The following is an 18,072-nucleotide window of genomic DNA, read 5'->3' on the forward strand; positions in this document are numbered from 1 at the left end:
CAAAATTCAGTCCAGGGAAGTTGTCTGTCAGAAGCAGACATTTAGACAAAGTGCTGGTACCTTTTTAGAAGTACAACAGCTATGCATTTCTATGTCTCTGAACTTTCCTGGAATTAACCTACTTATCTTTTGCAGACTTTTTTCTTTCCAATTTTTGTAATAGCCCTGTAATTATAGGAAGAGTATCTCTCTACAGTCTAAAGGTGGAAGAAAGTATTTTAGATATTCATTAATACTGGAATGAATGTTAAACTAATCAAGTTGCTATGTTCACATTATTTTTAACCTTTTTTCAGCTGGACGACTGAATTTCCTGTATCCACGCTGGAGAAGGCTTCAGGAAAATCTTACTGCTTTTTAGGGAGCCCTTGTCAGCATTAGCACCACATTTGGCTACCTTTGAGCTGCATTTACTCTCCTTTACTTGGTGGCCCTGTAAAAGGTTGTTTTTCTTTAACTGGCCTGGCAGTCCAGGAATAACTCTGTGCACTCTAATACATACACTATTGTAAGTAAGGACAGATAATGCTATCAGGGTCTTCTCCTAGAATACAGGGATTAACTCACCTCATTAAAATGTACACGTTCTGCATAGCATAATGCAATACTACTTCAGGACAAGTATTTAAGCCAGCCAAAAGATAAATACTATGTTCTGTGAGAACTAGGATGATCCCTAGCTGTCCTCTTACTTTCATGTATTCAGATTATTATAACCTTTTTAGACTAGTACATAGATATCATAGCACTGAGTACTTTTAAAAACCTAAAATAGACTACATTAGCTTAAATTTCTAGGTAGTAAAAAAACTCGAGAGGAGAGAAACATGATTAACTTGAAGCATGGAAAGATTCCCCTGTAGGAAAAACACCCTGAAGTAAAAAAAGTAGTTTGCACAAAGTACCTAACAGTGAACATGCAGAATCTGGCAAGTTATACACTCTGAAGACTGATATCTTAGCCGGAAAAGTGGAAAAGTTTTTGTTTTATTTTCCCTTGCGTTTGTTCTTAGACATTTAAAACTTCTTCTGATTTCTTTTGGATATGAAAATGCAGTCATTACAGTTTTCAGTTCTGGGTCTTTTTTCTGTCAAGAAAATTAAAATAAAAGCTGCGTTGCTGCAATTGCCTACAAGTATTTCTCTACATTTAGAGAATGCTTCTGAAAACAATGCTAGCACATGAAGCCCAGTGCTACTCACATTAAAATAAAAGGTAAAGGTATCCTGAGCATCAGTAGATGGGGAAGGTAGGAGATGCAGAAAGCAGAAGTCCCTACAAGATCAAGCCCTCCAAAAACCAAACCCTGTTTCCCAAACGATGCAGGGTTTTTTTCCCTCATAACTTACTTTTTCTTTTCAACTCACAAAAGTCATTCTTAGCAGTTTGTGGGCTGCTTAATTTCTTTCTGCTTCTGCAACAGCCTCTGTGACAAATGGCGATTGCATATATATGTGCTTCAGAATAAAGCTCTTAAGACTGGTATTTATCAGCTGTGTAAATGCCTGTTCCTACAGATGTGTAAATGGCTACAGAAAGGTGAATTTTACTGAACTGACTGTTGATCTATTACAGCTGAAAATGTTAAAAGTCCAGACTCCCATAGCAGTTATTACTGTCTTACCATAATTCAATTTCTTTTTAACAGCCTTACCTAACTTAATTATTCTGGTATAATATGTCCATCAGTTGCCTCCCTACCAACACTGTATTTTGTAGTTTTTTTTTAAATTATGGGTACATTGCCAACTTAAAACAAAAGATATTTCTGTCAGCTGTGTTACATACCATCAGCCTGATGAATTCTAAGTCCTAAGAAATAAAAGTTCTAGGAAATATTGCTATTGGAAGAAACAACTTCAGAAACCCAAGCTTCTTTTTTATGCAATTCTCAGTCTCTGCTGTCTGGTCAGCATCTCTGGCTGATTTACATCCTCTGAACAAATCCTTAGAAGAGGTAAATTGTTTGTTTATAAAATATTCCAGAGTAGCTCTGTAAGCATAACGTTTTGGAAGACTAATACAGGTTAGATGTGCTAGATACAGTTCTTATCAATAAATCTTCTGCTTTATCAGTATGTCAGAAATCTTAGGAGATACTTTGTGTTGTCTTGTGCCATAAGATGACAAAACTGTTCTAATCTAGTATATCCCTCACAGAGCTTGCTTAATAATGAAAAGGCTGCCATACAAGATAAAGAAGTGAATACGGATAACACAATGAAGCCTGAAAATGGGGACACAGAAAACTCTCCAGGCCAAATGGAAATCTGCTGGGATTCTATAAATGAACCAAAGAGTTCATTCCCATTTTTTCAAGAATTAGTGAATCAGTCTGAATTAGAAATTCTTCTCAATTCCAAATAAGAACTGTCATTATTTAACACATTTTCTAACCAAGAATGTTGCTATGCATTAAAATGGTAACAAAATGAATCTCACAACTATAATTTTTATAATTCCAGTCTCAAATCTTGTTCCTAGTTAAAGTTGCATTTCATTACTGCATAAGCCAGAGGGAGTGCCGATGTAAAATAAAGCATAAACACTCTGAAAATCATGTCCTGTCATCTGCTGAGACCATTCTGTCCCACATCTCTTTCAGTCGTGTAATAATTGATTGAATTGTGAGACTATTCAATAAAACATTCTATTATCTAACTAATTTCATTTTACCATAGCTCTAACTGAAATGGATGGAAGTTTTGCCTGCAAAATGTTATGTCACATTTGGATGTTAATTTTTTACCTTAAAGCTACTACTCCCTTTTTTTTATAGACAGATCTTAAAAACCATAGAACTCAGTCTTTATAAATTTTTTAGGTAACACACATTAACAGAATTAGCTTAAGAGTTTCCTGTTTGGAATGAATACAGAAAATACAGTAGAGAGTCAGGGACAATTCATCCTTTCCAAACTAAGGAAAGTTTTTGTAACTAAAAGCATTTTTAACTAAGTGTGCTTTCTAATCTGCCCCAAAAAAGTCACATCCTGCAATATATATTTTTCTGATTATATATATAAACATAAGGTCACTGAAGTCACTAAATTATGCTTAGAACAAAAACCAGAAGTATACCAAAGGTCTGAGAAAGCACTTCAGCCAGTGGAGTGTGAATGCACGTTAACTTTCTGCTATAAACATTACAGACCAGATGGAGAATTAATTCTGACACAGTCAGCTAGAGCTTTACTGCTGGTTTTGAAGAAGATTTTTTCCAATAATTGTTAATATTATTTCTGGGGTAACATTTATTGAAACATAAACAAATGTCATAAACATTTATTAACAATGCTGGCATTTTAAATGTTTTAAGAAGTATTCAGAAGACATTATAAATTATTTTCCCAAAAGAAGAGGAGTTATTGAGAGAACAAAGCGTAGGAAAAGTGTATCGCAGTGTATCACTGTTAAGAATATTTAACTTTTCCAAAAATGAACAGGTGTTCCTTCTTTCTATCATTTTCCTCACTATTCAGAATTATAGTTTCAGCTAGAAGGGATTAACTAAAGAAATACATGTATTCATATATTATAGAATGAATCATTTTACTGCTTCTGTCATTTACGATTTTCAATGCCGAACTTCCACATGGGTAGTAGTGTAGCATCCCAAGAGCAACAGCAAGCACTTTACTACACTCTTCTTTCCGTGCATTTGCTGTCTGCCAAAAGTTTTAAATCTCAGATTTTTTCTTCCATTTACCCTTTTCAGTACATTTACTGGAAAATACACGACAGGCAATGTCATTAAGTGGTCCTTCTTCACAACCCATCTGAGCTAACATAATACTAATTATAGTTGTTATCCAGAGGAAAAACAGTGGTAAAAAGGCAAGCTAAGGTTACTGTTTCCTTTTGATATGCTATGAAGAACACCCACTGAATTATTTCATTACAAGCTAGAATAATACTGAATCACAGCACAACTAATGAGTATAATTGCATTCAGAAAGTTTCATTTTAAGAATGTGTCAAACATATAATTTGATTCGGGTGTGTGAGTATCTGTGCATGTGTTGTTCATGGCACATTCTTAGGTATGTGAATCATAAGGCATTATGGGCCACCTACCTTCTACTAGTAGGGAAGCTGCAAATTCCTTCCTTAGAAAGAAACCTGGACCATCTTTTTAAAAGCTGACAGCAGACTCAGTACACACCTACTTCAACTCCTAACCCTTCCAGTTAGACCAATAACGTTCATGATGTTACTCAGAAACAATAGTTACTAATTTTCTAATCTAAAAGAGAATTTTAATTTTCTGGTAATAATAAATATTCTAGAATTTAAAAAATGAAGCATCAGTATGGCATTTCCAGTTCTGAATAGCTCTATTTTTTTGTAAAATGTTGCTGATTTTAATGAGGAAATAGACTGCCAGTTTCTTAAAGTCTGGAACAGGTTTATTAGTTAAATAGATTGTACGTTAGGAAAAGAACATTAATTTTCCCTGTAAAAGGTAATTTTATTTCTTAATAAAATTATTTCTTATTTTAGATCTTATACTTAATAAAAGTATTTCTGTTCAGGATTATATTTTTGTTCAGAAGACACGTAAGATTAAAAATCATCTTTCAGGTAGCTACTGACCAGACTTCTTGTATACCTTACTCTGTATGTTATGAATCTTCTCTGTTAGCTTGTTAATAACTTCAGCCGCAAAGTCTGTCAGCCTTCTGGAGAAGCAGAAACTCAGCCTTCAAGTCAGCCCAGCTTACTGTTGCACCTGACTAGAACAGTAAGATATTATGTCAACAAGACATGCAGTGATTACAAAGTCAGTAAACGTTGATAAGTTGCCTTGAGAACAGCCACAACTCACAGTTCCTGTATAGCTTTTTTTCCATTTCCCATATCTATAATGGAAATGGAATCATGAATAACATCTTTCTTTAATTTTCATGGGTCCACTAAATAAAGATACTTGTTCCATTGAAATTGTGGTTAGAATGCTGCAGCATCCTTGGGACAGAGGCCATACTTCCCTATTGCTTTACAATACCTTGAGCAACAGATTCCTGCTGTAAAAGCCTAACTTTAAAGACTTGTGAGTGATTTTGCAATACCAAACTAATACATATGGCTGAAAATGATTTTGTGGAAAGATACTCTTAACTTAGAAGCAAACTCCAGATTTCTATGTGTTATATATAAACAATAAAAAGTATGAAAAATAACACGAGAACATCTTTTAATATTAGGTCGAGTGCAATGAAACTACCCTTTGCTGTATGATGTTTATACAAAATGCTAAATTGTCATTTAGCATTACTGGCAGTGCTTTATTATTTCAAGTGAAAAGGAATATAGTGAAAAGAATTCAGAAGGGGGGTGGATAGCGTCAGCAGTAACAACATACATGATTACACATTGCTATAATTAGCAATGGAATTTAAAGAATTAGAAAAGCAACACATTTGCTTTGGTTTTAACTATGCTTTTGACTCAGAAGCAATTCCACTGATATACTTGGCAGAAAAGTTTATCTCAGTCTTTTTTTAAAATATAAACCCATTAGAAGAAGAAAAAATGCTGTGACCAAAGGTAAACATTCCAATATAAAAAGGGCCCTAAAAACCCTCCAGAAGGCAGTTTAATCCAAATCTGGGATAACTATGGATTAAGAATACATCGATGTTAGTTTGTGCTCCCCTCTTTTAATACTACTACCTCATGCTGATATGCTTTGGCCTATTTTCCCCAACCCTTATACTGACCAACTCTTACATTATAGCTGCTTGCTTTACTTTGATATACAAATTTTTGAAGCAACCTTACATCGCTACTTCTAACAATCTGTATACTTAGTTTTTTTATTTCATTCTGAAGTGTGATTTCTGAAGGTTATAAGTATGAATGAAAAAGCAATGCTCAGGTACCACAAAGGCTTGCACTTGAGTACATCAAACTTTGCTTAATTGCAGCTGCAATATGCTTAGAAACTTATCTGTGAGATTGATGAATAATTTATCTGATCTAAAGTACCTGCATGTGCATTTGCAGCATTTTTCTATGCAAATCAGGTACTTATGCACACAAATTATTCTAGTTAGCTACAGGAGTCTATGATGACCTAATCTTCATGTTCAGCTGTAGTACACCTCTAAATTAGCATGAAAAGTGTGTGCATCTTTTGCATGCAAAAGTGCATGCCCAATTAGATTGAAAGGTGGATCTTTTATTAGCTCTGCATTGCTTTACTATACTTTTAATTGGAATGTACATGTTACAGGCATTTGCTTTAACTCATAAACACATTTTGAAGATACAAGGAATAATTTGCTGAAAATATTACATAATAGTTTTAAAAATCAGTATCTTCATCCTTTGAGTAACTGCAATTCTCACATAAATTTTAAAAATCTTGGAAGAGAAAATATCTTCTTGTATGGCAATAAATACCTGCAATTAATACTCTTATATTAAAAACTTTGCCAAGGTTATTATAAGCAATACCAGTTTTCACAGCATCACAAAAAAGGATACTTTTAATATCTCACTGTGTGGGGACAGAGGAGGTCAAATGTGAGGCACAGCAGACACTGATTACACCCTCACTAAAACGCAAAATAGCCAGCAGATAAATTGTGACTTAACAAGTGAGCCAGGCTTACAGCTGTCAGATAAAGCTGTACTGCAAAGGTGAACAATAAATTTTATATAAGGTTCTCTGTCAGAGTATAGCCAGTAAAGTCAAAACTGATAAGCTGATGAAATCTACTTGTACCTGGACTTTCATCCTTTGGTTGTAGGAAAAGTAGTTGCTAGACTAACATGTGAGTTTAAAGAAGGAACCATCTGAAAATAGTATCCATAGCAATTCAGACTATAGAATTAAGGTATAGAAAGCCAACATTGTCGTTGTTAGTAGCATAAATTATGCATGATGACCAGTTAAGCTAGGAAGCAAAATGGAATTAATATAGGCATATGAACTAGTAGTAAAAATGAAACACCTGCTGAAAATTTAATTTTAACTTTCTTTATAATATATTTGAAAAGGTGTTCACTTCACTAAAAGATTCTCCTGTGAAGGGTAAAGACTTGACACAAGATCAAGGTTCTCAATACTGAAACACGTTAGAGACCGGATTTGTTTATCTTCTTTTTAATGCTATTAAGAAGGTCGGGTAGAGAGGGATACCATTACAGTTTGCCTTCTTCATGTTGATAATATATAGGAAAGGCCACATGAGTACTGGATGTAGGATTTCTAAAATCCAAATATACATTAAAAATTAATCTGAATGTGTTTTGTGCTATGCTTCACATTGGGAACACAACATTTTCCCACACAGTGGTATTTTTTCTCTGGTTTGGCTGCAAAAATAGTATTTTTTTCAGTATCTTTAAGTTAAACCCCTTTAAGTTAACTGTAAGTTAAAAGTTAAAAAAAATGCCAAACACAAAGGCAGAAACTTGCATGTACTTCCATCTATAAAAACACTAAAGTGGATGATTTTCCAGTTGTAGAGCCAAGTCGCGTTTGAGCCACAGAGAAGTCACTATTTACTAGTGAATAAAAAGATGAGAAAATCATCATTTCTTGTGATTTATTCCAATGACAGGGGTAATGACACAGGTAGACATGCCCATTGACTCATTAAATTGAACAGCAAGACACAGCTAGAAGTTAATTTTCCTTTGGTAGGTGCTTAGGCACCTAGTTACAACAGTATTTGTGTCACCAGAATTTATTCCCAGCCTAAAACTGAGTTATCTTTCAGTTCAAATCTGTGGAGGCATTTTTGTGCAACTTTCTATCTTTCAAAGCTCTGTAGTTGTAACAGCTCGTCTCTTTTGTAGGTCAGGCACCACCATGGACTTGCAACATGTAAATTAGTTGATTTACTGTGATACAGTCACTACAATGTTTTGCTACACAAATATGTACACATGTAGAATATTAATGACAACTTTCATTCATAGGCAACATACAAATTACCAATGAATGAAGTTTCCAGTATTTAGCAGAAACCTTTTAGCAAGGTTTGATGTAACGTTTTGAAATATGTAATCTCCAATGTAGTAGCTATAGCTGTGTATGCTACCCCATATGGTAAAAAACACACTGAAGAAGCCTGGCTCAGTCTGAAGCGTGGCTGTGAATGTTGTAAACATTTACTTTAGGAATATCCTGTAAAAAATTTGAAGTTGGAATCAGAAGGAGCTATGCAATTTGTGTCTGCACATCCCCGCTGAGGCAGAGGGTATGTGTTTTCTGTCATCAGGTTACACTGTGGCAATCAAGGAAACCATCAAGAAAAATCAAGGAAAACAAGGAAACTATCAAGAAACAGTCAATAAAAAAAGAGGCTCTGAGACTCCACAGAGTTCAGCCATGCGGAGAGCTGGGAATTCTTTTCCATCACAGTATCAAGCAATGATATTACAAAGAAGGCCAGCTGTAAAAGGAGAGTAAAATACCTGTGTCATAAAAGTGCTGGGAAAATTCATTCATCTCTTTGAAATGGATTTAATTTCTTCTGTAGGTGCTAATTATCGCTGGAGTATGTACCTAAAATACTTGATACATTAGAATTTTGTGAATGGCAAAGCAGTTTTGCCTGCTTTGCAAACAAACTGAAATAAAGTGAATTTTGGCATACCACTTTAAAGTCTTACCTTAAATTTCAGTCCCTGTTCTGCAAATATCCTGCTTAAGGGTTGCAGTTTACATAATGGGCACTTCTAGAGACCTACAGACCAGCTGGCCTGATCCTGCCTCCTGGGAAGGTTATGGAGCAGACCTCCCGGGGGGCCATGTTCAGGCACAAGAAGCAACAAGATGGCTGGGAGAAGCCAGCACTGCCTGACCAAGGCAGACTGTGCTCAATGCACCCAACCAGCCCAACATTCTGCAGCGCGATGACCATCTTTCTCTACAGACACGGGGAGAGCTGTGGATGTTGCTTACTTTGACTTCAGCAAGGCCTCTGACATGGTCTCCTAGTACCACCACAGCCAAACTGGTGAGATGTGGACTAGTTGGGTAGAGTGTATGGATGGGGGGGAAATGGCTGAACCATCGGGCTCAAAGGCTTGTAATCAGCAGTACAAAGTCCACAGGACTTCAGGATGTAAGCCACATGCACAACAACAGAACTGAAAACTTGTTTACAGGTGATTAACCTGAATGTGAAAAGGGCTCATAATCTCTACTTACAGCAGGAGTGGAAGGCTCCAAGTTATTTCCAGGCCTGTCCATTTATAATCAGCACATTAAAAAGCAAACGAGCCAATGACTGTATGCCCCTTAAGAGATCAGAAAATGTGCTTAACATGTTTAAAAATTAAAAGTATGGTAATTGCCAGAGAACAATTTAAGAGGCTACAATTGACCAATGGCTAATACCCCCTAGGATTTAAAATGTGAGAAGTAATAATCTTCAGTTGGAGACACTATTTTTCCATATACCTGAGTGGCATGAAGTATCATGCAGATTTGCAATTTTTATCCACTGTTTCTCATGTTGGCGTGTGCCTCATGTTGGAACTGGGAATGTTATCTCGACCACAGAAAGAAACTGCTATTGCCAGTGGTCAGCACAGAAATTTAGAAATAAGAGGGGGGGAAAAACCCTGGTATGGCCAGATCCAATCCTCTGTTTTGGAAAGTATCTGAACACCTTCTTGAAACATTGGTTCAGAATACTGAGACATGCTGCTCCATTTTGATTGTTTTTCATTAACAAAAGGATCAGAGCTACAGCGCATTGCCTCCGCACTGGAAATTTGGCCTGCTGACTTATCCAGCTCCTTATCGCATCATTAATTACAATGATCAGCATATTGAAACAGAATTATGCAATACTTTTAGTCCATTTTTAATGTTGCCAGTGTATTTGGGAATGTCTGTGATAACACCATATTACCAAGGTTTAAATGGATCAAAAACTTGTAATCCAGTAAATTAAAAAAATACCTTAAATGCAGGTTCGTTATCAAAATTTGTCCTGGATGCATCTGCAGTTTTGCATTGTGTATTGGGTTTAAATAGCCCTCTCTAGCCTACTGCTATATAAAATAAAAACATAAACAAAAAAGAAAGTGACCAACCATAAGCCATAGCACAACAGCAAACCTGATAGAAAGCACTGTCAAGTGCCCTCAGTATGTAAATGGAGCTTCATTATATGAATTTTAGATATTAGTAATCTCAGTTACTACTTCAAATAGAAACAGATAAAACTAAACAGATTTTGATTATGTTATTTTCAGTGTCCCTTGAAGTTTCTTCAAGTTTTTGCTGTACAGATAATTTTAATCGTGGAATGACTTATTTCCCCAAATCAGCATTTCAGAAAACTTTATGGCCCACATTAAATATCGGATTATGCTGTTATGCCTGCCAACATTAGAGTTCACTTTGGTCACTAGTCTTTGATAGTGACACATGTAACTGTTTCCTGTAACAGCAGGGCTCTTTCTGTTTTGCATCTGGATTTACTTCCAGTCACACTGGTTGGGTCCACTCCCAGTTTATCTTTGGCATTTCCCAGAGTATTTTGCAACACACCTTGTTAAGGACTGCTGTCACTGATACTCAAACAACTGAAGACCATAAGGACTGCAAAATCAAAAACTGAGGGGAAAATTTGGCTTCCGATGTATGCAGCTACCTGACTATGTTTGTCAAATGGCAACTGAGGGAGGTGGCAGCCCATTTCTCCAGGACTCTGTACCCTCTTCTGTCTCAAGTCACTTCTTGGGAGCCTATGGATTAAATTATCAGTGGTTTATGCCTCAGTTTAGGAACACTGACATATTAAACAAAGGCTATTTTGAGATTTAACTAAGTGGGGTTTGTAGAAGATTATGAAAACATTCTATTCAAAGTACAAAGCATGACCTTTTTCATACCGGTATTGTGACTGTGCATGGGGACACGCCAAGTTCCTGGACTTCCAGTCCTACAGAGGTAACGGCCACAAGTGACATGCATGCTTCTGTCAAATCTGGTAACTCCAGGTCTGTGGGACAAGGTTACTCACTAAAAATACTGCTGTCTCAGGAGCAGATTCCACACAAGCCAGAACACGCTATGGCAATGCATCTGTGCGGTGAGACCGAATGCAACAGCCCACAGAGGGGAGCAGTGTAACTCCACTCTAAGGCTTTTCTTGGCAGTTGCATCAGTTTGGTTAGAACAAAGCCAGCATCAGCTCCTTCATGGCTGCCCGGAGCGAGAAGCTGTGCCACACTGCATCGCGAGGCACCATCTTGCCGTCCCCTCCATCACTCCGCACAGCACCGATGCGGGTATCGTGCGCTTCATGTTATGCGAGCATGAGCCCACAAAGCATCCTCCAAGCTACACCGCACAGCTAAGCATGTACGTGTGCCTTTTCCTTCTCCTCCTAGCCCCTCCAGCAGCGTTAGCCTCTTCGCTGGTACTTGCAGGTCTTTTTTTGCCATTTACAGGCATCACTAAGGCAGCTCTATCACTAATTAAGACGCCAACGAAGCAAAGCAGGACAGCAATGTGACGGGGTGTGTGTCAGTGTGTGACAGCACGGCAGCAGGAGACGCGGGGCGCCTGCCCCAGGGCACGCTGACGAGGAGCCGCAAGGCCCTGTGCCAGAGAAAGGCCGGGGGCCCGGCGGGGCCCGGAACGGCGGGGCGGGGGCGCGAGCCCAGCCACCGCTCACAGGCCGCCCCGCAGGCCGCGGCGCGGCGCGGCGCGCGCGGGGCATGCCGGGGAGGCGGGCGGCGCGGGGCATGCCGGGACACGCGCCCCTGCGCCTCAGCCGCCCAAGATGGTGGCCGGCGGCTGTCCCCGCCCCCGCTCGCACATGCGCAGAGGTGCGGCGGGCCGCGCCGCTCCCTCCCTCCCTCCTGGCGGCCGGGACGCCACTGACAGACCGCGGAGCGGAGCGGTGTGAGCGGCGAGAGCTTCCGGGACCCCCCCACGGACCCCCCTCCTCCGCGCCCCGCCCCGCCCCGCCGCACCGGTGAATGGGAGAGGCGGGCGGCGCCGGCCCCACAGAGCAGAGCGAAACGGCGGCTCGGGTAAGGCCGGGGCCGCGTCTCCCCTCTCTGCCTGCCTCCCCTCCGCCGATCGCCGGCGCCCCCCGCGAGGGGCTGTCCCGGCCGGCGGCGGGGTCCAGCGGGCCGTGCGGCCGGCGCGGCTCTCCGCTCCCCCCTCCTCTCCGCTGCTCCCCGCCCTCCGCTCCTGCTCCTGCCCCCTCCCTCCTTCTCTCCAGCTCGCTCTCAAAATGGCGGCCGCGCCCGTTGGTGAGGAGGGAGCCGGGGAGGAGGCGGGGGAGGCAGGGCGACGGGGCGGGAGGGAGGGAGGCGAGGCGGGGGACGGTCCCCGCGCCCCGGCGGGGTGTGGTGGGGGCCGCCGGGCGCGGCTCCCTCCCCTCTCGGCTGGCCCTTCCCGGGCTTCAGCGCCGTCCCCGCCGTGGGTGACTTAGCAGGAAAACAGGGCGCGGGGGAGGAGTGGGCCAGACAAGGGAGCGGGGTGGGGTGAGGGGGGAGCGGCCCCTGCGGTGGGCTCTGGCTCCCCGGCTATCGCGGCCTCGCCCCCCCGCCCCTTAGGCCTCTTCGTTTCTTCTGGTGACTTAGCAAGATACTGGGGAGGAGGCGGTGGGCCAGGCGCAAATAATGGTAAAAAAGGAGAGAGCCTGGGGCGAGGGGTCTGGTGGTACGTGTGCCGGGGAGAGCACCGAGCATCCCTTCCCCGAATCCCCCCCGGAGGGCTTCTCCTCTCCGCCCCCGTCCTCTCCGAGGGCACGGCAGGCGTTTGTCAGGAGATGGCCCAGATCTCCGGAGTTGGCCGCAGCACAGAAAACAAAACGAGAATTGATAATACATGGGAACGGAGTAGGTGTTACTTTGAGAATTTGTTTCACATCCACCCTGTTTTCCTGCAGTGATCTTGATTGGTAGGAGGTGGCTCAAGACCTTCAGAACCAGCTGCAGTAAAAACGGGGGAGGGAGACCTAATCTCTCCTTCTTGGGGTCATATCTCTGCTTGGTTGTCTACAGTCGCACAGGCTTTCCTTGGAAACCTTGTAATAGCAGTCGAGTTTCGTAAAATGCTGTGTTTATTGCTACTCTTGAGTTTTTGTTTCAGCAGGAGGTTATGCGCAGGCAGAGCTTTTGATGGAAGTTGGGGGGTGGGAGTGGTGCCTCCTTTAAAAAGTTTAAGGTTTAGTCTGTTCTCTAGATGTGAGATTATTTTTTTGTTGTTGTTTAAGGTGGATGCAATTAAACTTGACCTTTAATACCAGTAATAATGTGACACCTTCCCTTTCTTTGCTACAATACGCTGGTAAAATTTCCTTGCTGATGGTGCTGCAGCAGAGGGCTTGGTGGTTGCAGGTCAAGTCAATTCATAATGAATTACCTAACCAGGGGATGGTGGTGGAAGGTTAATCTAAGCTATATTAAAAATCTTTAATAAACACAGGTTTACTGTAAATAAATGTTTGGGCATGTTGACCTGGCTGAATTAGGTATTTTTGTGGAGATTCTTTTAAGCATATATTCCTATGACAGAATTGTGTACGATATTAGGAGATGGGGGTTAAAGAACCTACGTTTAGTGATGATCATTTTGTAAATGATTGTGCAGCATTCAGCTGGTTTTCAGAAGAGGGAGGGTCTGCTATCAAAATGTTATTTGCCCTTAGAATCGTTTTGTTAAATAGAAAAATTATGTTAGGGAGCTAAACAAAGAAAATATTTTCAAACAGAAAGATTTATTGCAAATTTCTAGCTTGTTCTCAGGGATCTCATTTTTGTGTGTTTCTTTTGATATTACCATGTTTATGGATGCTGTGTGCAGCCATTGAGCAGAGAAGAGACTGGGTGGAGTAAGGAGGCAAAGCTGCGAAATGGCTAGATTACCCTTTCATAGCTTTTTTTTTTTTTTTTTTTTTTTCCCCTTTGCTGGGGTGGAGGAATACTAATTGCCGTAACAATGAAGTCTCTTTAGGGAAGAATCTAATGGTGCAGGAGCCTTCTGAAATGAAAGAAATCTCGCATTCTGTTTTGAGGCTTATTTTTCTTCAGGGTGGATCTTGATTTGTCTGACAGTGAGAAGTGACCAGTCACTGTTGCAAAGCTGGAATTTTTTTGTCTGATAACCATTTCAATTTATCCACTTAGATATTCACTTGTTGAATTTATTTTATTTACACTTACGTAAGAATTAGGATTTTTGTGTGCGTATTTTACACACAACATTCTCTGAAATACAGAGAACCCCTGTATTGTTGCTTAGTGCTATTATTTATTTGTCCCTGTAACTTCTTGGTTAGACTGGGTTATGGGTGGACTTGCAAGAAAAGGCAATCCCTGCTTTCTCTGGTGGCCACAGTAGAGTAACTCCTATTAGTTTATGAACTTAATTGCATTACCCTTCTTCATGTGCTGTGTTCGTATTAAACAACATCTCAAGATTTTGGAAGCCCTTTTGAACAATATGGCTCTGTAAGAGCATTACTATACCACCCGGATGCTGCTGCATCATGGGGGTAATATTGATGCTTAGACTTAAAGTTGTGTAGGAAAGGTGTTAGAACAAAGGATTTGGGGAATACAGTAGGGATCGGATGAAGCACCTAGGAAGGGCTGCTTGCAGAAGTGTTCTCCTGTTCCAGATGTGGCTTATGGCATGCCCGCCTGAATGCAGTATTGATAAGAGCAAGTGCAATGCTGACCACTCATGATTCTGAAGCAGGTTGACGTTTTGCTTTTTCTTGGGTCTGTCTCATTTCTGAAGTCCAGTTTTTGATGGTAGGTGGCCACAGATGTGACTGCGTTTGGCTTTAATTTGCCCAAAATTAAATTAAAGGGTAGTGGCTTTCTTATAAGATGTAGTTCACTCACTCAGAGTAGATCTTACAGGATTTAGTGGATGTGTTCATTAAATGCATGTGTCTAAAAATGTATCCGGGCTAAAAGCAATGAACACTTGCCTCCTCACTACTTTGGTTGATTTTTGTCCTTGAAATGATGGCATTTACTGTCTGTACAGGGAATAACTTTTAGATTTCTGTTCTACAAAAGGAAAAGGCATTAATACTTACCTTTATGACTGCACGTGAGGTCTGTCTTGTGTGTATTGCTGGCTTTTCTGCCTATACTGTTTCCTATGCTCCACCCAGCCTTGGGTGCTCAGTTGGTATTCTTTGTCTGCTGTCAACTTTTTTGTCTATCCAACTTGCTATGGATGGGACAGCTATTGAATTAACATCTGTTGACTGTCTTGCCCAACACTCCAACCTTGTCTTTCTTCCAGAACTCTATAATTGACTTCCATCAGTGCTAATTATAATGTGTTTTACCCTCTTGTAAAATATTCTGGGCAAGCAATAGCTGGAAGACCCCTGCCTCTCTACAGCTCAGAAATACACTGTGTATGTTTGTTACCAGGTTTATATACAACCCTCTGTAGGTGCTTCTGGTATTCACGACGTAGAGTGGTTGGAATTACTGTAGTGTGAAGGGGAGTAGCTTTTGAATAGTTTTGTTTCGGTCAGCTTTCCCCTACTTTTGTGAGCTTTGGCCTTTTTTCTAAACTAAAGGCGAAGACTGTGGGAGGGCTGCTGAAATGTCTGTGAAGTGAAGACTTGCTTGTCAGCCTGAAAATAAGAACTGTGTAGGCCTGAATTTAGGAAATCAAAAGGACAATAAAAATCATAATTAATAATAAATAATAATTTCAGATTCTGTATAGGGTGTGGGGCAGTTTCTAGCCTATAACATAATTCGTGATGGCAATCAAAGGTCTTTCCCAAGTATCAGAGCAGTGTGTGTTAATCAAAATGGTTCTGGGTTTCTTCTGTGAGGTATATTATAGAGAAATAGCAAGTGATGTACTGTCTATACTTGCAGATCTGTTAATGAAGTTACTACTGATCTCTTCTTTCTCCTTTTTGTAAGAGTTGAATATCATTGGCAGAACAACCTGTCTGCTAAAAATGTATTCAGTTGATTAAGCCTTGCCTGGGTTGAATGGCTTTCTCAGGAGCTACTTTATTACCTGACGCAAGGGGGATGGGGCTCCTAATGTGGCTTTTGGGTGTTGTGAGCATAGGTGTTTATTAATGGGTTATGTTACTTTGTCTTTTGATCTGCCTGAGTAGGTTACACCTCAATTTAAAGTTTTTAAAAACAGGCATTTACACTAAGACATAATTCTGAGCTGTTTAAAACTAGTTTTCAAGTACATGAAGTTATTTATTCAGATTTTTTACTATTAATGCTGTCCAATTCAGCAGGAGAGTGCACTTGGTCATCTTCTGCATGGAAGGCTTCTGCCATTACTGAAAATGCAGTGGTGTGATTTGAGCTGTAACTGTATTATGTCAGCTTCATTGTGGTACCCTTAGCTTAGGTTGAGTTAAATGTCTGTTTTTCTTGTATTACAGTTATCTTGGAACAATGCTTTTCCTCATTTCTACCATGTTTTGAGACCTACTGATGAATATTAGATATTGGATACATTTGAAAGAACCATGATTTTTATCTGATGAATAATGTAGTTCTAGCTTTACCCTGGAGAACTTGCTAGGTACTGCAGGTTAGCTCCAACAAATGTGTTATATCTAACTTTTGTCTTATCTTAGTTGTTCAAAGGGCCTTTTCTTCTTCATACTCATTGAGGCAGGACATGAATGAGGCAGTGCATGTCTCATTCAGCATGTTTAAAAGCTCTTTTTTCCCCATTTTTTTTTAACCTCATGCTCTCTCTTTAGGGGATTAGATAGGTGTGACTTAGGCTACCTTGATTTTAGTTCACTGTCATGGAAACCACCTAGCATACTGCTTCATGCTGCATGTACTGTTAAGGAAATTTCAAAGAAAAATGTTACTTACAACGTAAGTGTATGCTGTGATCCATTTCATCAGTACTGTAAGCATACGGTCCTCTTCAAAGCAAATGATGTGTGCACAGCATTGTCATACTAAGCAGTATCAAGAGCACTGGTGCATGCATAACTATTAAAAAAAATCAACATTATGAATTCAAAGTACTTGTTAGTTAATACATTTGGAAGTAATTTAGCCACTTTCTCCTTATTGGTGCTGCTTCTGAGAGAGCCCAGCATTTTGACTTGACTGTTTATGGACATTTGGATAAGGATTGTGATTAAATAAATGTAATAAATACATCTTTGTGGTTGTTATTCTGTTGATTTTGGAAGACTTAACTGATATTTTTAACCAGTAACTAGTTGCTGCAATCTTGAAAAGGTATTCCCAGGTATGGACAATCCAGCATGGTTGAGGTTTATAGGTGGTGCTGCAGCAAATGCCTGTCCTGTAATTTTGTCAGATCCATTGTTAAACAGGTCCCTGTTGAGTGAGTTTGTAGATACGCTTTTCTGAAGCACCTCTTGTTTGCGGTGCTTGTTGGTGAGTCAGCTGGCATCCCTCCTTTGAGGTAGGGCTAAAGGTTTTATGGCATGATATCATACTAGTTTACATCTGAGATAGCATGGTGGCCTTCATGATTTAAGATTGTGCATACCTTCCCTCTCGTATCAATGTTAATTGTCCCTGTTGTGCTTCACAGATCTTAAGTTCTTCTGGTTTAATTTGACAAATCTCTTCCCTGCAGATTGCTTCTGCCTTGTTTTTCCCCATGGAGGTAGCTTAATGGTGAAGCAAAGTTAAGTTTATCCTTCAAGACCAAAGGAAAATCAGTTAGAAACATCTAGCATGTTAACCTGTAGATACGTGACTGTTTCTTCCATAAAGAAACAGCGGTGGCAGTTTGTCTTGTGCTTGATTCACCTGGTTTTGGGTGTGAAGAAAAAGACTGATAAACAATCGGTTTATTTAAACGCTAGTGTCTCTACAACCTATTGAGGGGATGATGTTGTTAAAGTGAGTGTGTATGCGTATTTTGAAATGGTGCCTATTAAATCAGTAATGGTAGAAGCTTTTAGTTCTCAGCTGGATTTGTAGGCAGCAAGCACAAACGAGGTTGGGGGAAGCTTAGCAGAGGAGTTCCAACCCTAGTATTCATCCACAGCAAGACAGTGATGATGGGGTTAAAGTTCTAACATCATACATATCATTTCTGTAATAAAACCTTCTGACTA

General features: G+C 40.1%; 1 protein-coding gene across 2 annotated transcripts in view; it reads left to right on the top strand.

Annotated features, from left to right (window-relative positions):
- The first annotated feature begins 11,814 nt into the window (after window positions 1-11,814).
- The window catches only part of PAFAH1B1 (platelet activating factor acetylhydrolase 1b regulatory subunit 1), a 38,082-nt gene continuing 31,824 nt past the window's right edge, over window positions 11,815-18,072 (top strand). Inside the window, exon 1 of one of the 2 annotated variants that reach the window (XM_055721384.1) lies at window positions 11,815-12,019. The gene's annotated coding sequence lies outside the window, so the exon portion shown is untranslated. Of the gene's footprint in view, window positions 12,020-12,131; window positions 12,245-18,072 lie in introns of those variants that run through there. The other variant, XM_055721391.1, reaches the window with a different exon arrangement.

This window comes from Falco cherrug, chromosome 1 (assembly GCF_023634085.1).
Source record: "Falco cherrug isolate bFalChe1 chromosome 1, bFalChe1.pri, whole genome shotgun sequence".
Lineage (NCBI taxonomy): Eukaryota > Metazoa > Chordata > Aves > Falconiformes > Falconidae > Falco > Falco cherrug.